The 24,441-nt window shown below is 37.4% G+C and overlaps 1 protein-coding gene across 2 annotated transcripts in view; it reads right to left on the bottom strand.

The window, feature by feature from the left end:
* SLC6A1 (solute carrier family 6 member 1) overlaps nucleotides 1–20,688 on the bottom strand; it is an 84,088-nt gene extending 63,400 nt beyond the window's left edge. Inside the window, exons 1-2 of one of the 2 annotated variants that reach the window (XM_072420987.1) lie at nucleotides 20,547–20,656; nucleotides 19,615–19,722 (exon numbers count right to left, since the gene is read on the bottom strand). The gene's annotated coding sequence lies outside the window, so the exon portion shown is untranslated. Of the gene's footprint in view, nucleotides 1–19,614; nucleotides 19,723–20,546 lie in introns of both variants that reach the window. The other variant, XM_072420986.1, reaches the window with a different exon arrangement.
* Nucleotides 20,689–24,441: the final 3,753 nt, after the last annotated feature.

Genomic DNA, 24,441 nt, shown 5'->3' with positions numbered 1-24,441 from the left:
TGTATGTAAAGAGTTTTAGAATGAAATCAGGTTTCCAGTAGTAATTAGTAAGACAATGCTTCCATGTCAGACTATCCTCAGATATCTATCACAAGCTTTAGGTTTTTTTTTATTTTGACAACAGTTCACTTTTAATAGGTACGTAGTATGCATATTCTATATATAGGCCATAAACATGTATAGGTCAACCTTTTTTCAACTGTTTTAATCTTGCGTAACCCTTAAAACAATTTTTAGGTCTTAGGGAAACCAAGCAGACAGTAGGAGTTCCTGACCTCTTGGACTATGGTGGTCCTAAATGTGTTTAAGGAAATATATCAGTGCTCATGAGCAGAATGAGTTACCATGAAAAGAAGGGGTTTGGTGGGAATTTTACAATGGATGTATTTAGGAGCAAAAAAGCACTTAGTAGTACATAGGACACATACATAAGGAGACTCTTGGGCGGTTAGCCTAGTCCTTGCAACAAAGTCCTATGCTTTATTAGAGCAACATTCTGACTCCTCAACACAGCTTTGCTTTAACCCCCTGGAGACTACTGACACGCTGCCTCCCACTAGTTAGCAGAACTCCTATAGCTCTGTTCGGACAACTCTTGTATCCACCATCTGAAATGAAGGAATTCCTCTGAACCTTTTCTCTCAGCATCGGGACTTGAACTCCTAGCAAGCCTCTCCATGAAACCCCTGACAGATAACTTATCACAACTAGTCTGCCTCATCCAAACCTGTGGGACATACCAATCTCTACCTTCCCTGAAGAAGCTGAATAATGAAACACGCTGGGAACTGAGATTGCCAGCCTTTTTTCAAATATGGTGCATGATGACTATGAATCATGCACTAAGCTATCAGCCTAGATATGATGTCATGAATATCTAATACTTATTTTCACACATGTTTATGTACTGCTAAGCTTTGTAAAATTGTAAAATTGCCACCAAACCCCCTTCTTTTCTTGGTGACTCATTCTGCACATGTGCACCAATACATTTCTTCAAAGAATCAGAATTAATTTATTGGGGGTCAGTGGGAACAAGCCTATTAAATTGGTGTCCAATAGAAAAGAAGAGTTGTGGCTGGAATATCACTTTTACAACATCATTATGACTAAGTAGCTGGCACAGACAAGAACTATTCAGGGTTCTTCAAATAAGAAGTTATTTAGGACAGTTCGAGGAACCCCTCGCAACCTCTGGAGCAGTGGTCGCTGCTCTGGCTGATGCAGAGTCAGGAGAAGGACCACGCTGGGAGGGTGCACCGGCCAGAGCTGCTGACCATGTCCCTCGTACGGATCGCAGGCTCAGGGCGGTGGGCGAGTTGTGTCTATGGACGCAACCCGCCCACTCTCCCATCATAGACTCAGACCTGCGATGAGAGGGTTGGCAGGTTCCGGTATCATGACATCACTCAAGGGGAAGTTTCTTCCCTTTTGAGTGACACATGGCTCCCAGCGCATGCGTGGTCCGGAGCCAGTAAGATTAGTGGTCTGTAGATCCAAAAAAGAACAGAACTGGTTGAGAATGGCTAGTACAGATCCAGCTTTCATATATGTCTAGTTTTCTAGAGTTTAGAGCTTTATCCAAACAAAATTAATAATTTCCCCCAAGGATGTTAGATTTTAGTGCTACTCTAACATTTTATTATGATAAATATATTAATATATATATATATATATATATATATATATACACATATATTGATGAAAATAATGAACAATTGATAACATAGAAGGTACAGAAAAAAAAAAGCATTTTTTAAATCGCATCATTACAAATGCACGCTCTGTTTAAAGAGTTATGATAATCAGACTTTAAAAGCAGATGATATTTATCAATCTGCTTGCAGATTATTCATTTCCTTGTCTTGCACAGTTAGATTCTTATTAAAACATAAATTTAACATGAAATGGGAGACAATAGTCTATATATTATCATTATGAGTTCAGTCTTACGTTAAGTTCTGTAGCTGATGAACCCCTGCACATTATACAAATTGGGTATGTTATTACTGAAAAGAAAAAAATTGTTGAGTCTAAAACTAAACAGCTAATCTTTAAAACATATGCTAATATTAAAAGAAAATCCATCTCCCAATAAAGCCTTTTTCATGTACATGTTCATTGGTTAGACAAAGCAATGCCAAGTATGTAAGTGATCGGATGAATCTGATAAAATAATATTAAATAATCCATGAGTTTCGGGTTTTTAATTGTCACGGCTGTTTGCATCTTTCTGCTAGAATCGGCAGAAAGCAGCAAAATTGTCTATGATTCATTACTATTTACTATCAGTCTATAATTGAGGTTGAAGTTTAAGATTACGGAGTTCGACCTGTATTTTGCTCACGTTCAGTAGTCGGTGTAAAACTGAATTTATGGTAAAATGAAGGTGGGTTGTTTATCTGGCTCTGTTATGTGTCGTATTATTTGCTATAAAAAGGGTTACCAGTAGCCATTGGTCAGTTGGGAAACTGTAGTGTATTTCCAATTATTCTGGTTGATTTGAGGTCAGCTGTCAATTTAGGCTACTGTGTCATCTATAGTAAATTGTTTTTGTTGTTTGCCAAAATAGTTTGGGATTCTTCCTAAATTACACCCAGACCCAGCTAGGGACGGCTAGGTAAGGAGAGGGCGGCGAATGTTCTTTCTATACCAGACCAAGCCTCAAACCTTTCAACATTGTCAATGTATCTTGAAGGGGACGGTGATAAAGCCCTCTGTTTTCCTGGCCACCCAGGTCAATATCATCCAAATCATGTATATCTCAATTAAATAACGAATTAATAAACACATTTTACATGAAAGAAATATAAACCATTTACTTTTAAGGTTGGTTCTGTTTCTGTGGATTGTAAATAAATCAATGATGCATAATTTAACCCATTCTTACTCCTACTCTTGTACTATTGCATTGTACTATTTTCCTTTTGTCTTGTGTTATATTTTATAAACATAATTTCAAACCCAGATGCAGTCTATTATTCTACGTACATTATTATTGCTTTATACGATTATTTTTTTTTGTTACTTGCTACTTTGGCAGTTCAATCAAACAGCTGTCATATATATATATATATATATATATATATATATATATATATATATATCAATGGTATTCAGTAATAAAGGGAAAGTAAATTAGGCACAGATGTGGTATTTTAGTGTATTCACTCCTAGGCATACCTTTTAAAATTTTAAAAATAATGTCCATTATTACTTTTAATGTCTATGGTACTCAAAAATGAATCAATGAATAAACTCTAAATTAGTGATAGAGACATATTACTCTTTTTATGGTTAAATATTAAATGAATGAATCAAAGACAATAAAAAATGCATATAGAAGTAATAAAAAAATCTATTTCTTCTCACTAACTGACTACTTTGCCTATATACAGGATATATGGTTTAATGACTGACTTTCATTTTATATATGATTTAGTAAAGAATTCTAATTCACAACTACTAATGTTTAATAACATAACTATTCAAAATTTGGCTACACTAAGAATTCTTTAAAAAAACTGGAAAGACCAATAATTAAAATCAAACTCTATAAGTCATTAACAGAAAGCAAATCAAGTTAGTAAGCAAGGATGGTTTTAGACAAAATGGGGACCTGGGGAAGTTTTATGTGGGAGTCCCAAATGCACACTGTTCTACCTGCAGTCACCAGTACTATTCTTTTGATTCGATTGCTGGAGATGGTGGGGGTCATGGGCAATGCTCAGTTTACCCTATTCTAAAACTAGCCTTGTTTCTTAGGCAGGCCTAAGTCTGGGCCAAAAGCGCTGTTTCCCAGGAGAACCTACAATCCCAGCTTCCCCTGTGGTTGCTGGGACTGAATGAACTCCCGAAATCCTGTGGGGGGATGACGTCATTCTGGCCCAATGAAGATGTCTGTAGATCCGAACTAGGAAGGAAAGAAGGAAGAGGATGGTAAAGCCCTCCAACAAAATGGTAACAGGTGAGTATATGCGAGCTTTAGTTCCACTCCAAAAGAAAAACAATCCTGTAATGGTTATAAAGGTTTTTTATCTGGAATGGAATTTAATATATTTGGTGGCTTACATTAATTCTACCTAAAACTAGATGTCCACAGGGTGACAATGCTGCGATGAGTTAACTGATGAATAAATACTGGTGTCTCTATACTGAAGGAAGAGGAAAATGAACTAACCTAAATTACAAACTGTCAGGGTCAAAACCTTATCTGACACGGATGACTCAGATATGATATGATATATGCTGGTATTATTATTGACAATCTGATCCATATATGCCATTTTAACCAACAATTCCAATGAGAAACAAGGTGTTTTAAATGCTAACTGATATATAGAATATTGGTAAATCTCATTCACATATGAAATCTAAAAAGTAAAGTGTTGTCCTGTTTATTATTCAACGTAAATGTATGGTAAAAAAATGTCATTGTCTTTTAATCAATTCTTATTCTGGCTGAATATGTTATTGTTCTAGGTGTACTGCTTACTGGCAGAATTTTTATACATATGTATTCCATCAAACAGCTCAGAGCTGGAAAGAAGGCGCTTTTTGTTATACATGTAATTCATAGTTCCAAATGTAGTCTTTGTGCTGAATACAGTTGTCACTTCCTCGTGTCATCTTTCATACACAACACGACAAATGATCTTGCAAAACAAGCTGACAAAGACTAATCATTCTGTTTCCCTACAAATCATCAATCAGATTGTAAGGGAACCATATCATAGATGTTGATTTTTTTCCTTTTCTCCTAATAAAAATGTGAAACATTTTACTCAAACTGATAAGATATAGAAGGTATTATTAATGAAGGGCAATGACATAAATAGCTAGATAGATAAAGGCTAGAGAAAGGCTAGATAGAGAAAGGCTTCCATGGAGCTGTCAATCACCACTTTTCCTCCACCAGGCCCAGTAGCATTTCAGAAGCATTAATAGAACCAATAGGTGGAAGCCCACAAAAAGGTCACATGACATTGGGCCTGATTTATTAAATCTCTCCAAGCCTAGAGAAGATAGACAATCATGAGAGAGCCTGGATGATCCAGCAACCTGGCAATGGAATTCTTTAAAATCATTAGCTATTAGCTAATGTTTTCAGTACTGCACCAGATACATTCCAGGTTTGCTGGATCATCTAGGTGCTCCTTTGATAACTTATCTTGTCCAGTCTTGAAGAACTCCAATAAATCAGGCCCATTGCGTTGAGTTTTTAGTTTATTTCATTTGCAGCAGGACAGGTATAGTTAGGAAACCAGACAGATGGGACTGTCAATAGTTTCTGCCCTCTGCCCACAATCTAACCCCCTAAGCTGTCAACTCATACACTGATGTGTAAGAATGTGAATTACCTCTGACATATTATTGTAATTTGTTACATCTGTGTATATTTGTGGGGCTGAGGTATGAGTGGAAATAACTTCTTGTCTTTTCTTGTACCAGTTATTGGCTTTCATTAAAGGCAGAGATTTATATTAAAACTTACAGCACAGTCAATATATTCAAATTCAAAAATTACTTTTAAACCCATCTTGTTTTATTGTTTGTTTGCAATATATAGAACAGCCTTTCTCAACCTTTTTACCCCTGAGGAACCCTTTAAATATTTTATAGGTTTTGAGGAACTTCTTATCTAAATTTATTTTTTAGGATTGGGAGAAAATCCTCTTAAATTGGTGGCCAGTGTAAAGAAAGCCCTACAGTGGTGATTAGGATAAAACCTTTATTGACACATGGTTGGAGTCACACAACTGACTCTACTAAGTGGTGTTGGCCCCAGAACTATTTGGAGAACCCTTAGCAACCTCTAGGGGATGATGATATGACTGTTTATGTTGTGTTATATTTTGGCAATGTTTCTCAACCAGGGCTCATTGGAACCTTAGGGTTAGGGGATCCTTGAGCAATGGGCAATTTGTTCCTCTCTGGTCAATTACCACTGACACCAATGATCAATTTTGGCTATCTATAAATGTGACATTGTTCTAATTGGCCAACAAAGTAAGAGCCATTCTTCTCACTGACTAACAAGCTAGTTTACTCAAAGTTGTGGATCATAATATTATTGTCAGGGTTTTTCTACGAACTGAAAGTTATTTTAAGGGTTTCCTCATGTTAAAAAGTTGAGAATGCCTGCATTTTCATATCGGAGTCACCTTAAGAAAGTTTAATGTCACGTTCCTGTTGTCGATGCCTCATAGGACACGTGCTGTGTCAGATAGAATTTACAGAATTATATACACAGAAGTAAAAGCCCTAGCAGTGCTTATAAAATAACTAAAATCTGATATTAAAGAAGATTTAGAACTGAAGAATCTTTTGATGCAAAGAAAATCCACCTCAGCTTTAAATACACATCACACTAAATATTCTGACTGACAATTGGCAATAGTACTGACACTTCAACAATGAAATATTTCAGTCAAGTTGATACTCTACAGATTACGAAATTTCCATATTCCAGTGAACTTCTAAAAACTCCAAAAAGTCAGTTTAAGTCAAAACCTTGTAACTCAGCACCTCTGATAGATTTGTGGTATTATAAAATTATCATGAACTAATTTCTTACACATATTTCTCTAACTTCAGAAGGAGAGATTAAAAGGTAAAAAAACGACTTCCAATATATACACTGAACAAATTCAGACAGTTTTACAGAGTTTCTGTGTAAATGTACGCCCCCACACGTGCACACACGTATCCTAAATGTGCACCTACGAGGGCTAGTCTTTCCATTTCTAGGTGCAGATTGCTGGTTCCTTGGCATGCTAACTGCTACTTTCTCCAGTTTTTTTGCTTTGATAGATGCCTTGGACATTGACTTTAGCTTGACCCCATCTATGTTGCCTGTTTTCCACCTGTCCTGACCCTGCCCTGATCTTGGGCCGTCTTGACCTGGAATCTTGCCACCTGCCAGCCCAAACCTTAACCTGCCTGCCTTTACTCCTTATACTGATACCTACAGTACTGATCTTGTACTGTACTTGTTTGCTGCCCTTACCAAAGACATCTGACCCTCCTCATCCCTGGTGGGGAAAGTCTGAGGGCCGCGACCTGGTGATGACCCAGAAGCAAAGTAGCCCAGTTACCACTAAGGTTAATGGCTCATCTCTGGCAAAGACCAGGATTTGCTTAGACTCTGCATCATCCTGTATCACCTACTAGAAGAAGAAACCCTAGCATTACCAGGACCCGAATAGTCAATGTTTTTCTTAGGAAAGATTGGCATTTCTCTTTCGGCCCAACTACTTAGGTTTTTGTAGTGCAAACTGAAAATGATTGGCAGCAATAGAGCACCATACTCACTTAAGAAAGTCTAGTTGTTGTTTTTACTTGCCATGTAAAACATTAAAAAAATCAGCAGCTAATTTCAGGGACTCCCGAATCCCTCTTCTTTAGGACATTTAGTGGCAAGAAATTAAGTACATCACTAAAATTAGGTACATCATTAAGTAGCATCACATCTAGCTTTAGCCTACACCAAAGCATGTGAAATAAAGAAGCAGTACAAGGAGTACAGTTCATGTGTTGACTAAGAACATGCTAACGGTTGACAAAATTGGTGAAATAGAGAATGTGGGGTAGGTTCCAGACAACTTAGGCTCTGAGAATGTGGTTTAAATTATATTACCAATCAAATTAAACTCCAACTCTGTAGCTATCATTGAACACTTTCTCTTGCTTCAGTATTTTCTAAGTCTTTGAACTGGTAGAAGACAAAATCAGGAGTCAGACCTGATCGGCATACTGGTTGGTGCTTTAAAATATTATAAAGCTATTGGATCAGCATGGCAGACAGGCATTTATCATAATTAGAAGAACAGTAATGAATGTCTCCATATTCTCTCAGTACAGATTTGCTTGTAAAACTGTTACTTTGTGCCACATTCCATTACATCTGTATTTACCAATAGGAATAGACAAATGTTTTGTTTTTTTCAGCCAATGTGCATGTGTTTCATAACTAGCGCATAGCTGAACCTGGGAACTCATACAGTAGCAGGTTTGGCATTCAGAACAGCAAAGGTCATCGGATAAATGGAGTGAGGAGGAATTTATCTACAGCTGTACAGAAAATCAGTGGAGGCTAAATGTGGAATGTGATAGGATTGATTTACTAAAGAGGCAATACTATATGGCTACAAAAGCAACCTTCGACATTTTCACCCTTAGTTTTAATGGATAGGTAATGTGCTTTTCTCTCTTATTTATTGGATATTGATTTTTTTTTTTTTCATTTAATCATCTGAGCATATCCAATGAGGCTTTGTTCAGATATCTACCACTGGCAGCTGTTGAAAATGATTTACCTTAGAACCTATGTTTTCCTAAAATTCTTACTGTTACATGTCCAAGTCTTTATAGTCTTCAAGAACAATTATCTGAACCAAGTACCATCACCCAGCAGACAACTGTTTTTCAGGAAATATTACAGCTGGATTGAAGTCCACTTATTTACCTTAATCTAAACTGTATATAGATTCATCAGGTTTCTTGGAGATTTTAATTTGATTTTTAGCTTATCGAATCCCTAGCCTTTTCTGCAACTTGTTGCTTTAAATACATCATTTTATGTCATCATATTGCTGGCCAATAAAATGCACAGGTGACTGGCTGATCTACAAAAAAGTTATGTCATTTTCTTTCTAGAGCATCCCAGAAAATCAAACTTTTAAAATATACTTGCAAAGAAGATGAAAATGAGTGCAAAATCAGTAACTCCAGGCAGAACAAAAGTCTGCTTAGTATCTCTAAACCAATCCAACACTTCCTGTTTTATGTGCTTCTGTACATGGAAGCACCAGTTTCCTGAACTGTTAATGCAAATATCTCCACAATCACATGACAATATCTCAGTGCATTTGTGGACATTGCCAAAATGACCTTCTGATGTTCATATTAAGGATGAAAATGGGGAACAGAATTGTGATTTATGTGACTTTGAATCTGGCAATGTTGGTGCAAGACGGGCTGGCTACCATAGTATTGGAGTTGACCATATCCATCCCTTTATGACTGCAGGATAATGCACCATGTCACAGAGCTCAGATCCTGAACATTTCTTGGTTGAGATATTAGAGTTCCCTCAAATGTTCTCAAAGGTCACCAGATCTAAATCAAATAGAGCAGCTTTTGGATATGGTGGAATGGGATATTCTTATCATGGATGTTCAGCAGACAAATCTGCAGCAACAGTATAGTGTTATCATGTACATATGGACCAAAATCCCTGTTTTCTACACCTTGCAGAATTTATGCCACAAAGGATCATGAAAGTTTTATAGATAGAAAAGGGTGCAATCCATTACTACTAAGATGCACCTAATAAAGTGGATGTTGAATGTAAAAAAAAGTCTAAACTCAATGTCAACATCCACAGAATATTGATATGGTATTATTGTGCGAATTCAATAGAACATAAAATATTTTTATTAGTAAACATTTTTAGAATTGAGGCTTTGAATTTACTGTGACTTTCTAATCAAATTGCAGCCAGAGACAACTAGAAAACCAGGTTCTTAGAGGAAGGACTCTAAAACTATTTTTTCCATTTTCAACATAAAAGATGCTATGTCTTAGCATAGTAGACATCTAAAACACTCTCACTTTGCTTATTTATTGCTTGTTTTGTTTTTTTTCTGCTTCTACCCACCATACATATTTGCAGAATATGTGTTTATTGTAAAATGGAAAATATATCCCACTAAAAATCGCTTTAACTTTATTGCCAAAGTTTGGTCAAAAGGTGTATTGTCATTGCCAAGTATGATGTATGATTAGATGGTACAATCATCCAACCTAGGGTAAGTGGAGCATCACTAACAAAAACAGCGCCTAAAGAAAGTGTGTGTGTGTGTGTTTTGGGGGGTAGCAAGGAGGCAAATAAAAAAACTTGATTTATTTTTTCACAATTATAAAATTGGTCAAAAGACGGGTATAAAGCATTGTGATCAATGAGACATAGTATAATAATATTATACTATATTATAGCATAATATAGTGCATGGGTCACCCCTTTCTTTTTCCACTGTTTAATTTTACCAGTGGTGAATGTATACACTGGGACATCTATAAATAATCTGCTAGAAAATAAATGTTAAATATTCATGCTTCCATTGTTCCTATCGGTATACTAGTAAAAAAGTAAATAATGTACATGGCTTGTTTGACTTCATAGCCCTACTGGCCATAAATTGCAAGCTTTCAAAGAGTAAAGCTACGTACACACGTCAGATTTTTATCGCCCGATAATCGGCATCGGCCAATTATCGGGTGAAAATCTGCCGTGTGTACAGTCGGTGTCGTCCATCTTCCGGACGACCGACCTGCCGGATCCACGGACGATGGACGACAGCCGATCCTAATGAAAGGGAAGGGGAGAGCGCGCAGCAGGGTGCCGCTCCGTCGCTCCCCCCCTCCCCTCTCCATAGAGCCTGAACGGTGCTGTATGTACAGCAGCGTTCATGCATCGTGCACACCCTTGTCGTTGGAAAGGATCGTGAAAGATCCTTTCCAACGACAAAAATTGCAAGTGTGTACGCAGCTTAACACCTTTGTGCAGTTGCAAACTTTCCCAGCTTAAACCATAGACAGGCTAAAGGGTGCATCTTCTTATCCTGAAAATGTCACGCAGAATTTTTGTCCTGCATGAAACAAGCCTGGGGTGGTAATGTTGGATCTCTAAATGTGTGGTTTACATGCATGTGGACTCCATTTGGGTTCTGAAAATGCTTCTGCTATTTATAATTGTACTTAGTTTTGTAAAGTGGCACAATGGTGCAAATTTATAAGTGATGTTGCGTCAATGACTTTAAACTGAGCATCTTCTTTAGTTATTGAGTGAAAAACAACACGTTAATTTGAACCTTCTCTCCTTTGTATTAAGAAAAGGTGAAGCCCCCCTGTATAGCAGCCGTGGATCGCAATCTACCGGTAGATAGCAAAGGCAACACGAGTAGATCGCAGGGCCCTGCCTTTCAAAATAAACTCCACTGCGCACAGGAGTTATTAATTCCAAGTTTTTATTGTTGGTAGATCATTTTGACTTGGGCATTTTAAAAGTAGCTTGCAAGCCAAAAAAGTTTTGGAACCCCTGCTGTATAGGCTACCAGTCATTCAAGTTGTTGCTTACACAAGGGCTATGAGTTCTCACCATGGCCCTGATTTATTAAAGCTCTCACAGGCTGGAAAGGATACACTTTCATCAGTGAAGCTGGGTGATCCAATAAACCTGGCATGGAATAATTCAAAGTTATTTGTGATGTTTTAAATCCTTTTTTTTTTTAATCCTAGACCATGTGCGATGTTTTAAATCCTAGACCAGATCCATTCCAGGTTTGCTAGATCACCCTGCTTCACTGTTGAAAGTGTATCTTCTCCAGCCTTGGAGAAGGGCCCATGTGTCAGCTGTGGTGGTTAGTCCAGCAGTGTCATATGTAGGGAGTCCCTTGCTCTTCCATATTAGATATTTTCTTGTGGCACAAAATAATTTTTTCACTTCACTTGTTTCAATTTACTTATGCTGCATCCTGATGCTACAATTGTTTAAATTTATTTTTCCATTAATTTACACTCGCCACCCCATATTAACAAAGTGAAAGCAGAATCTTAGGCTAATTAGCAGATTTATTAAAAAGAAAAAAGCTAAAATATACCATATTAATCTAAAATGTCACACAAACCTTTTGCAATAGCACTTGAAATTTATCTCAGGTGTCTACCATTTCTCTTGATCACTGCTGAGATGTTTCTATACCTTGATTGGACATGATTTGGAAAGGCACACACCTCTGTATGGAAGTTCTCAGAGCTGACAATGCATATCAGAGCAAACATCAAGCCATGAGGTCCAAGGATATGCCTGCAGAGCTCAGAGACATGATTGTTGCAAAGCACAGAACTAGGGAAGGCTACAAATGAAATGCTGCTGCAATGAAGTACCCAAGAGCCTTCTCATAATTTGTCATAACCAGGTTGCCTGGCCAAACTAAGCAATCCAGGGAGAATGGCCTTAGTGAGAGAGGTGAACAAGAACTCTGTGTTCTGGAGATCCTGTGTCGAGATGGAGCTAAGTTCCAGAAACACAACCATAACCTTGGCCCTCCATCAATCTAGGCCTCATTGCAAAATACATGAAGCCCACTTTCAGTTTGCAAAAAAGCACCTGAAAGACTCCCAGACTGAATAAACTGTTAGGTCTCAATTTCAATTGTTTTTTCTGGAAGAAACTAGGCATTTCTCATCACCTGTCCGATGCCATCCCAACAGTGAAGCATGTTGGTGGCAGAGTCATGCTATGTGGATGTTTTTCAGGAACAGCGACTGGGAAATTGGTTGAGTTGAGGGACATCTGAATGGAGCAAAATACAGAGATATCCACAATAATAAAACCTGTTCAACAGTGCCCCTGTTTTCTGACTGGGTCAGAGATTCACATTTCAGGTTAACAGTGACCCAAAGAACAGAGTGAGGACAACACAGGATGAGCTTAGGAACAACTCTGTGCATGTCCTAGAATGCCCCAGCCAGAACCTTGACTTGAAACATATCAAACATCTCTGAAGGAACCTGAAAATGGCTGTCCACTGACAGTCCTCATCCAACCTGACTGAGCTTGAAAGTATTTGAAAAGAAAAATGTTAAAAATCCCCCAATCCAGGTGTGCAGAACTTGTTGCATCATACCCAATAGACTTGAGCCTGTAATTGCTGCCAAAGGTGCTTCAACTAAGTAACTAGTCTGAATATTTATGGAAATGTGATATTTCAGTTTTTTCTTTTTATTACATTTACAAAATTGTCTATTCTGTTTTCACTTCATAAATATGGGGTACTGAGTATATATTAATGAGAAAAAACATTTAATGATTGTAGTATCAGGCTACATAACAAAACTGAAAAAATTGAAGGTGGTCTGAATGCTTTCGGAAGTCACTGTATACAGGTGTAGACAGATGTAGACTAGATTCATTTGTCAAGAGTCAAGAATAACATTATCACACAGCATGCATCTTGATATTGATTCCTAAGGAAAAGCTGCCAAGAGAGGAATATATACTCTTGCCAATTTCTATTTAACTTCTAGTTAAAAAAGAGCCAGCATATTACACATGGCTGCCAATACTGACTTCCTTCATACGCCATGTATCTGGTTATTTTATTATCAGATATAACTTCATTTTTTTATCCTGATCTGCATATTTCTTTTAATAAAGCTCTAGACAAAACTGGAAATTCTATTTTTTATGCATCTGTTCATAAACCTGTTTACCACACTGAGAACTATTAAGGGTCACAAAATGCTTATTGGTACACTGATTTAGGTACTGTTTTAAGGTAATGCATTTTTTATGGGAGATCATTAACTGAGACAATTATGAAGAAGGCATCTGGAAAGTTCAAGACAGTGGCAGCATGGACAGCCTCCTTATTTCTTTGGATAGATTGTCTTATAATGTAAAATATTGTAATATAATGAATACCGTCACTGTCCCTGGGAAACTGGGAACATTATCCTTTGGTTACTTGGATATACTTTGACTATAGCAAATCAAGTAACAAATACAGGTGACTTTAGTGAACTTTTTTTTCCATCCATGAAATATTCAGCTATGCTAAACTATGCTATGCTATGCTAAACTAAAAAAGGACTTCTTGGTTCATTGGCCATTTGGAGGATGACGTTGCATCAACATTTGTAGAAGGAGTTACAGCCAGTAAAAAAACCTGCCGGGTTGGACTTTTTTAATTTAGCTTTAGGTTCTCAGCAACTAACTTCAGTCAGATTACAAAGGGCCCACATGTGGTCAAATACACTACAGGTCTAATATTTTTTTTATGTGCATTCCCCACCTTTTTCTTTGATTTTAATATTAAGAGGTAGCTAGATGAGATTTTCAGATCACCAGCAAGACAAGGTGGAGTGGACTAGCACACTACAGGAAGGCCTGAATTTAAGGTTTTCCCCCACTGGAGCAACTGTCAAACTAAAAAGAACAGATCTGTTAAACTCAGAAGGCATACAAAGTCTGGAATTAGACAAGTTGCAGACAATGCAGACCCCTACTTTTGGCTGTCTTCAGTGGGGTCCTTATCTGAATGGACCAAAAGAGGACATCAACGAAGAAGACAGAGAGGGATTGGTGAATATGGGTGCCATGGGGGTACCATGCTGTCAGTCCCTGGGATGTGAAGAGACCTAGACGTTGGATTTAGGTGACTAGATATTTAGAAAAAAAGGACAACATCGAGCTAGAGATGAGAGAACTTCTAATCAAAACTAATCACCTGCTATCCAATATGTGTCAGACAGTAAATACCTATAGAACATCTACAGGTAGTTATTCTCTAAAATGTAAATTCATTATAGAAAGCATTGACACTGTATCTAAGTCAGGAAACCCAATAATATATCTTTTATATGATTTTTACACAATTCAAGGACAGTCGAGTTTTCCAGGCTTATTATACTTCATCTGCTTTCCCTGCTGCCTCGTCATATGTTTTTTCTTCATAGATGCAGACTCCGAGCATTTGGAATATACTAAATTCCTGCAGCCACAAATGTCCAGTGAGGCTATATGACTAGAAAGTGTTTAAATAAGGCAAGAGTCCTGCTTTTCCATTTGTCATACACTTTCACACCATGCTGTCAGTCACAAAGATCAATTACAATTACTGCAGTGAATCCATCAATAAATAGATGCATGCTGTGTAGAAGGAGATAACATATTGCAGTAATAAGAAAGCCACGTATTACAGTGCAATTCAATGATCCTATTGTCTCTAAAGCACTCTGATACATGTCACATGCACATCACAGACTCTGGCTGCAAAGATAACACATACCTTGAGATACCCTTGCAAAATGTGAAATATTGATAACCACTTTTTGTTAACTTTTTAACTGTTAACTTTTGATATTGAGAATATATATGCAAGTTTGTAAGCATATATAGGTTTCAGCATTTGGAGCATAAGACACCAATAATTTATAGTATTTTTATTGCTCTATTGGCATAGGTGAGTACAGCACATAGGATTTACACTGGAAGCAATATTTCCATAACGCTAAACCCAATAAATGTACCCTATAACCTCTGACTTTACCGTACCCATGAACCCAACCCTGACCCTAAACTCTTTTTACCTATCACCAGCATTACCATTATGTTGGCTTTTCAATATTTTGTGAAAGTGCTTTCACAATAAAGCAAGAATTCTGTACTTTGGAGTGCTGGTGATTTTTTGTTCTATTTTCATTTGAACCAATAACTCTACGCCAAGAAATTCAACACCAGCTCTAAAAGTGGAACTAAACTAGGAAAGAAAAAAAAATCACTCTTACTTCACCTAAATCACTCTGGTGTTTTTCTAGATTGAGCCCTACGCCATCCTGTTATCCGTCCTGGTGCGGAGGGAGTGCCGCCATCTTCTTTCGTCCAGCATCTGCCTATTTCACCCAATTTTTGCACTGTGCAGGTACGAGATTGGGTGACATACAAAAAGAATTCTGATCCCACCGTGCATGCAATCAGCATTTTTTTCCCCCACTGAGGAAAAATCTCCTTCTGCGCATGCCCAAGGTCGGCCAGAAGCCTCCTAGGATGTGTGACGCGCGTGCTCCCGTTCTGTCTTTATAACCATGAACCATGAAACCATGAAAGGCTTCGTTTTATTTAAAAACAAAAAGGGGTTTTAACCCTTTCCCAAAAAAGAAGGTAATCATTAGCTTCAGTGTACTTTACCCTTTTATGTAAAGTAAAATCTTTAGTGATGGGTCCGCTTTAACTATCAACATAACCCCTATCATACCATATCCTAACATAATCCCCATACTTAGCACATAAACCTCCTTTTCTTGAGAAAAGACTAAATGTGCAGGTAAAATACTTCTATATATAAGAACAGAGTTTCTTAACAAAAGAATTTTAATTAGCCAGTCTTGTAATACAAGAACCAAAGCCAGTAAGCACCAGCAGGCTGATGTACAGAGTACCCTGCAATTACAGTATAAAGCCTTGCCCATAATGTACCCCGGAATATGACTCAATTACATATAGCAAATTTTTAAAAACATGGTATTAACTTTTATTTGTCTTTCTAAGTTCACTTTTCTCATATGCATGAATTTTACACCATGTAGGCAGGTTATATAGTTAAAAGATAACAATAGTATCCCATCCCATGGCTAAGATCATATTATTTTTTTTTAAATTCCGATTTTACAAGAATTACTGAAAATCAATATTAAAGGTTAGAAGATACAAAGAGGCAGAAATAACCCAGAATTTTTGTAGTCAATAGTTGACTATTGCAAAGCTACCTTTTATCTCTTAAGGCATTCAAATGTTCATTTCAAGTGTGTTAACATTCATGGCTTTCTTAACCCATCAACTTTCTCCACGTTGATCAAATTCATTCTAATCTGTTGTCGTTTGTTCAATTCAATCACTTCCAAAAGAGCATCTGATATAAAAAGACGTGCCAGCATCTGTGGATGATAGCAGCTTGGTCAATACTTGTGACATCCGTGCTTCATAGGGGGTCTCAGGAGTTCTTATCACAAATAATCATTACTATTTCAAGCACCGGACATGTTGATTGCAGCAAAGAGAATTTTTCAAATATGTTAAAAATCTCACTATGCACATTTTTCATCTCTTTGTTAGCCAAATTAGGGAGAAACATTGTAGTAGTTTTAGTAGGTAGGTGTAGGTGCAGCAATTCAATGCATGTAGGTGAAATATCTTGCTACCCATGGTCCTCATTCATTGGTTATCCATATGCAAAGGGTTACATTGCTTTTTTTTTAAAGCATATTTTAAATCGACAAAGCTCCTATTCTTCTTTGTCCATACATCCAATGGACACACTTGGTGAGCTCCATTCATCAGGTGACACTTACATATGTACTAATTTGAATCAGCAAACGAGAAATTAACAAACTGTACTGCAACTTCCAATTCATTGAACCATTGATGCTTGTTAGTGATCCTTCCATAGCAGGATTGTTGTATAATTGAGCTGATGTCATCTGTACTCTTTCTCTCTCTTTCTTGCGTGCTCTCGCTCTCTCTCCCTCTCCCTCTCTCTTCCTCTCTCTCTCTCTCTCGCTCTCTCCTCTCTTTCTCTCTCTCCTCTCTCTCCCTCTATCTCGCTCTCTCTCTCCCCCTCTCTCTCTTTCTCTCCCTCTCTCTCCTGCTCTCTCCCTCTCTCCCTCTCTCTCTCTCTTTCTCTCTCTCTCCCTTTTGCTCTCTCTCTTGCTTTCTCTGTCTCTCTCTCCCTCTCTCTGTCGCTCTCTCCCTCTCTCTCTCTCTCTCTCCCCCCTCTCTCTCCCTCTTGCTCTCTCTCCCCCCTCTCTCTTTCTCTCTCTATCTCATTCGCTCTCTCCCTCTCGCTCCCCCCCTCTCTCTCGCTCTCTCTTTTTCTCTCTCCCCCCTCTCTCTCTCTCCCTCTCGCTCCCCCTCGCTCTCTCCCTCTCACCCCTCCCCCCCTCTCTCTCACTCTCTCTCTCTTCCTCCCCCTATGGCCAATCTAATGCTGTCTTAACTCATAGGATTGGAATACATGTATGCCAACATTAATCACTCCTGAAAATTAAGAACCAATAGATCCTGAGTTCTGGAATTTCTAAAATGCCAATTCACCATGGATTATGCATTCATAAAGTTTAGGCTGTTTTATTAAGCAAAGTACATTATCACAGTGTAAGGGAATGTTCACCTAGTGAATGTGGGGAAAAATAATTTTGTAAAGAATACACAATTATGTGTAAATGTAAAAAAATATGAATTTTGCTTGCACATGATTGGATGGTTAAAGACACTAAGGCTTCATCAAATTTAATAAATTCTCTTGCAAGGTGATAATTCACTTTACTAAGGAACAACCCACATTTTTTAGTACAATAACCTCAGTGAGTCAATAATTATAACACAGCAAGCCACCTAGTAGGTATCTGATTTACTCATCCCAACGCAATTCATTCAATGTGCAAACCTAATTTTATATGGTATTTTAAAGCACAAAGCACAAAAATACAAGAATGGTCCAAAACATGGTAGCCAAAACCTACCTTTTAGACATTCCATTCAATGGGGCACAAAAAGTGGGGGTGCTACATATAGCTACCAGTCAACCCTTCCCTTTTATTTTATACACAGTACCTGAAAAATGACAGTACTGTTGTCAAATCTTTTCCTTTTCCCTATTCAAAACTGTTTTTCCTACACTGCAATTTTCTCTGCTGCACAAAGGGGTAAAGAAACATTTTCATGCACAGGTGCAAGCAATTATACCAGTAGTTTTATAAATCCGAACAATCAACAGTTATAAATGATACATGCAACAAAATAAAAATGTACTTCAAAAAGAACGCAATGTTAAACCAGAAACAAAATGTATAGCAGTATTCTTCAATCACTTGCAGACATTTTGTGTAGTTGCTATAATAAATTTGTTGTATTCATTGTTTTTCTTTTTTACTGAGGTTATCAAAAATTAAGATTTGATTATGTTTTGCAGGGCAAGGAAAGAACATTAGCTGTGATTTTTAAAATCCTTTGCTTTTCATAAATGTAATGAATATTAAGTCTCTGTAGGTGTTTTTTCTTTTGTATTTATATATTTATTACTGTAGATTTGTATAAAGAATAGAACCCTAACCTTGCAACCTTGAAGATGTCCATAGTATTGGTATGAAACATACATAGAATAACACATGAATGGGCATAAAGACAATATGGTGGACACATCTTCAGAGCTACAGGTGTACAAGGACTCAAAATATAAATGATAGTAACACACAATCTACCAATTGAAACATAAAACACAACCTTTGAAAGCAAAAGTCAAAAAGCACAATCCAAAGTGTCCGACACTAAAGAATTGGTGGGCAGACATTTTGAAGAACCAATGTAAAAATCGTTTTAATGACCCGATAGGTATTGGTTTACCAAACCTACAAGATACTTCAATCATAGAATGGAAAAACTTAACATTCTAAATAAAGTTTGCAGTTTTATCACGAAATTCTGATTTGCCTTAGTGTCATTCCTAAACAAAGAAGACCACCGTTCCATGTCCTTGACGATGAGAAGCAAAGCATTGATGACCTTGGGCTTTTTTTGTAAAAAGGGATACATGTCAGAAGCAATAACTGACCCAGTTTCTTTTAAAGCAAGCATAGACTAATGGTCCATGAAGTTAAAGGAGATAAGTATATTATAATATCTTAAAAGCAGTTTATTAATAACAGCAAGGCAAGCTCGTTACTGCAAGCTGTCATATACATTTGCATATATTAATTGTAGCTGATCATTTGCTAAAATTCAAATATTAATCCCCTACAGTAAAAGCTTTATTTTAGGAAACAAGGCTGTTGTTAAATGAATTTAGCAATCATTAAAAGGTCTACAGGATTTTTCAATGCTTAAGTGAAATATAAATGCCTGGTGTATTGAAGATACATCCCAATACCTCCAGTACTACGCACACAGCTTAGCCAAACCAGTCTTCGTTTCACTGAATTAAAATGAGCAAGACAAACAGAGCAATCACAGCAGACAGAGAACAACTAGCTTAGTGCACAGACCTAATCACTTACATCCATAACTTGCTGATGGTAATGCCCGCACATGCATCCCTTGTAAAATATTAAAGACTTGAATCTTGTCTCATTATTGGACTCTACTTCCTTCTAATAAAACTGACCCTGTAGAAAAGAACTAAATTGTATTACATAGAAAAGCCTTTTTTATTAATTTAGTTTGCTTACAATTCAACAAAAACTAAATTTATGTTATGCCCAATTTTTAACATCTTCATAACATTTATGTATTTAGCTGCTATGTTATTATGTATCTAGAACTGTGCTACAAAATTACATCAACCACAAATAATTAAATACAATTTAGTTGTATCGTCTGCATTTTTTGGCTTTTTAAATATTTTTTTGTAAAAATAAATACAAATTGGCTTATTTTTAATTAAATTAGAATGCATGATTTTTAGTAAGGTAAAAAAAATGTATGTAATATTTTGGTGGTGAAGTTAGGTTTTAAATACATTTATGTACACAATATTATTCCACATATATATTTTCCCTGAAACATTGTGTCTATTACTTTTTTATTGTCACAATTCATGCTGTCAGTCTAGATTCCCTATTGACACCGTCTCAGTCGGGATTTGAACACCTGTGAAGGAAGAACAGCGCACCTATAACCTATGCACAATTTGAATCTCATACACTCTCAATTTTCCAAGCTATCCATGCTGAATTAAATCCTCACATGCAATATCCAGCTGGGGGAAATAAATGAGATTGTCATGCAAGCTGAAAAGCATGTAAATGTGTCTACAATATTCATACCTGTCTCATCTCATAAATCTTACTACTGTCACTATATATATGGAAATACCTTTTGCCAGCATAAAGCAAGGTAAAACAGATTTTACTGCCTCAGCTGTATAGAAATCATATTTTTTTTCTTTAAATGCAAACTTTTTTTTCAATGGATATAAAAGAACTCCTACCTGATATGGATGTGTCTGTCCAGCCAAGGCTCATTTTTTGATCATTTCAGCTGCTCAGAGTAGAAATTCAGCTGTTCACAGCACCACATCAGCACAGCACAGCCCCAATTCTGCACAGTCTCAACCTCCACATCAACATTTAGACACACCTCTCCCTCTATGTCATCTGCTACTCTCTGCTATTCCACAGTAAATGAACAGGACCTGAGCTGAATAATGGATACACTCCATGGTCATACATGAAGATTCACACACATAATAATTCATTTTCTTTGCATTCCTTGGAAAACCTTCCAGTGATTTTAACAAATGCAAAGGAAAAAAATCATCAACCTTTTGTGCACAGGTTTTGTTGTCTGGCTGGTAATATGCTAAAATGTCACATTATTAAAAATATACTATTTAAGATGCAGGGTTTTCCTTTTATTCTATTTCAAAATGATCAGCTTGCGGAGGTCTTTTTTCAACAAATATATTTTGTTGAGAACAAGAATTCTAATTAATGTTCTTTCATTGCATTGCAATTCTGCTCAGTCTCTGGCAGTCATGGGGGAAATATATGAATAGGCCAAAATTAAAAAAATCTCTGTTTTAATGTAATGGTAATAATAATAAAAAATTGCACTTTTATTTGCTTCTACAGTTTCAAATCAAATTCGGCTCTATCTATCCCTCCATCCATCTATCTATCTATCTGTCTATCCATCTTTCGTTACTTCATCCTCCCAATTCCCCTCCTCTCTTTTTGCTTCCAAGCCAATTTTCCCTTTCTTTCTTTGTCACCGTGCCCATTCATCGCTTACTTTCTCATCTTCCATCTTAATTTCCTACCATCTCTTATTTCTTCCTTCCTGCCTTCCTTTTGTCCTTTCCTGTGTTCCCTTCCTACCTTCCTTCCTGTCTCCTTCCTGCACCTTCAGTCCCCACATTTTGTTCCTCCTTTCCTTAACATACCTCTTCTCTCCCTGCTCTACGTTCCTTCCTTTCTTCCTTTTTTCCCATACTACATTCCTTTATTCATTCTTTCAACCCATATTTTTTTATTCTTTTTTTTTTTTACTTTTTACTGCCACCTTTATTTCTTACCCTTTATTTTTCCTTTTCTGCTTTTCCTTTCATGCTTTTCATTTTCCTTTTTTCCTTCCCCTTAACATTTAGCTAATATTAAGGTGGGTCCGATGCAGCTACCATATTCCAACCACAAGTGAGTGTGTCCACCAATTAAATATTTCAAGCAGTGGCTCTCCTGCAGCTACCCTATAGAAAACTAATGTGGGGATTTGATGACCCCCCACCCATCAGAAGCACCTAAATGCTTGTTCATTTGGACCATGCATGAGGGTGATGGGTGTTTGGCAGCTTAAAGACTGTTAGGCAGCAATTGCCTAACATCATTGTAAATTTAGCAATCCAAATGAAACTTGACCACTTACCTAATTCTTACAAGTAGGCCAATAACCCTAACTAAAATTTAAAGCCTAACCCAAGTTCCACTTTTAGGATTTTATGATCAGGCAGGTCATTATTACAGGAGGGGGCAGGCGATGTCCCTTCTGCAGTAGTCCCTTCTACCTGCCTAATCTCCACAGGTATCTTTCAAGCTAAAACCATACAAGCAAAACTTCAGCTTTGATTGCCAGGATACCCAGCAATCCCTGCATGTGCTGGGAATGAATGAAAACAATGAGACCTACAGTAAAAATATCTTGCACAAAGATCTGCCTAGGCTGGAATTTTGGTGCTTAAAACTACAGTTTAAGCAATAGCTTCTAAAATTCCCTACAGTGCTGTTACCCCTTATTGAAACCCCAATTATTACCAAATCTATTCTTTCCGGAAAATTTCCAGCAAGAGGCTTGTTCTCTCGACGAAATTGTCCTGATCAGGTTTAAGCTGATAGAAAGGCAACAGTAAGTAGAATACCTACTTGTTACAAAGAAGTTATGAAGAACATCTTTGAATGCACAACAGATCAAACCTTGAAGCAGATGAGCTACAACAGCTGGAGACCACATGGATTGCCTGCCAGCTAAGAACCACAAATCACAATTCTCAGCACTATTGGACATTTGAAAACGTTTTCCGGTCTGATGAGTCTTGATTGCTGTTGCGACCTTCGGATGGTAGGGTCAGAATTTTGAAATCAAAAACATAAAACATGAATTCATCCTACCTTGTATCAAAGGATCTCACTGGTGGTGTAATGCCGCTGGTGTGTTGGAAATTTTCTTGCCACACTTTGGGCCCCTTAGTACCAACTGAGCAAATGTAAATGTCAACTTAGTATTGTTTCTAATAAAGCCCAGTCCTTTATAACCTCTGTGAGCCCATTATCGGATAGCTATTTCCAGCAGGATAACACACCGTGTCACAAAGTTTGGATCATCACTGTTAGGAAAAGCACATCTGTCCGGCAACTGTGCGCTATCGCAGTATGAAACGCTGTTTATTCTGTCCAGCAATGTCATTTGCAGCAGCCAGGAAAACTAATATAGCAGCAGCCCCTGCTTCCCTTTAGCCGTGCAATCTGATGTATTTTTCACATCTCCAGCACCACTCTGTGAGGCTGTACAGCGCTGAAGGGGATTTCAGAAGCAATATGCTCCTGACTCAGCCCTTCACTGATATTGGCTGCTGGGACTTTGTTGTGTAAAGCTGGGCTTTTTCATTTGGTGGACTGATATCTTTTGTATGACCTCTGCTCTGTATTCTGAACTTTACTCTGTTTGAATCTTGGTACTGGTTTATCTGTGGACTCCTGGCTTACTGCCAGCCCATTTCAAGGCACCATCCCTTATGCAGTAAATCCTGGGGGCAACCGAGTGCTGGGAGACATACCCAATCTCCCGAGGCTGAGAGGGGGACTGCTATAGGTGAAGACTGCGGAGTTAGATTGCGGGTCTGGTGTCTGGTGAGGACTGGTGCTGACCAGACATTACAATCACAAACTGATTTCTGTAAATTTGCTAAAGCATTTGACACTGTACCCCACAGACAGTTATTATGCAAGTTAGGGTCGATAGGTTTAAAAAAGTCAATCTGTAAATGAATAAAGAACTGGCTTAAACATCACATCCAGAGAGTAGTGATTAATGATTCATACTCTGACTGGTCTAAGGTTATTAGTGGTGTAGTGTTCAGTGTTGGGATTGTTACTGCTTAACATCTTTATAAATGATATAGAGTTTGGGATTAAAAGTATAATTTCTGTGTTGGCAGATGACACCAAACTATATAATAGAATTATGTCCATACAGGATGTCTATAATCTACAAGCAGACCTGGATGTACTGTTTGATTCGGCAGCCAAGTGGCAAATACCAACTATGTCTTATAGGGTTTTATACCTGGGATATGTTTATTTCCCTAGTGGTTGAACTTGATGGACTTATGTCTTTTTTCAACCTAACCTACTATGTAATAATGTAACATGACAATGAGTTTAGTGTTCTCAATAAACCTCCACAGTGGAATGTAGTGGAACAGAAAATCTTCAATGTTGTTAATGCCAAACAGGCCGGACTATTTCAGAAACTGGTGATCTGATAGGATTTATATTTTAATATGACCATATTTAGGTTTTACAAAGAAAGGTCAATGTGCTGTTGATGTCAATGCCCTGTTCTGCATGTTGAGGTATGCAGAAAAACATCTATGAATGAACAACGCTTAAGTGTTAGCTGAGTCAGAATTTGGCTTTAACAACATGAAAGCATGGATCCATCCTGCCTTATATCAAGGGTTGAGGATATTTTGTTACTTTATATACTGTGTATATAACTATTTCCAGGTATATACCTTGACACAGGTCTGCTTCAGGAAAGAGTAATGTGGATTTGAAAACCAGAGACAAAAGAACCAGGGACAAGGGAAGTAACACAATTCTTGCTTTATT

This window comes from Pyxicephalus adspersus, chromosome 8 (genome assembly GCF_032062135.1).
Source record: "Pyxicephalus adspersus chromosome 8, UCB_Pads_2.0, whole genome shotgun sequence".
In the NCBI taxonomy this organism is placed as follows: Eukaryota; Metazoa; Chordata; class Amphibia; order Anura; family Pyxicephalidae; genus Pyxicephalus; species Pyxicephalus adspersus.
The sequence above is the reverse complement of the archived record's forward strand: the minus strand, read 5'-3'. Positions and strand labels throughout refer to the sequence as shown.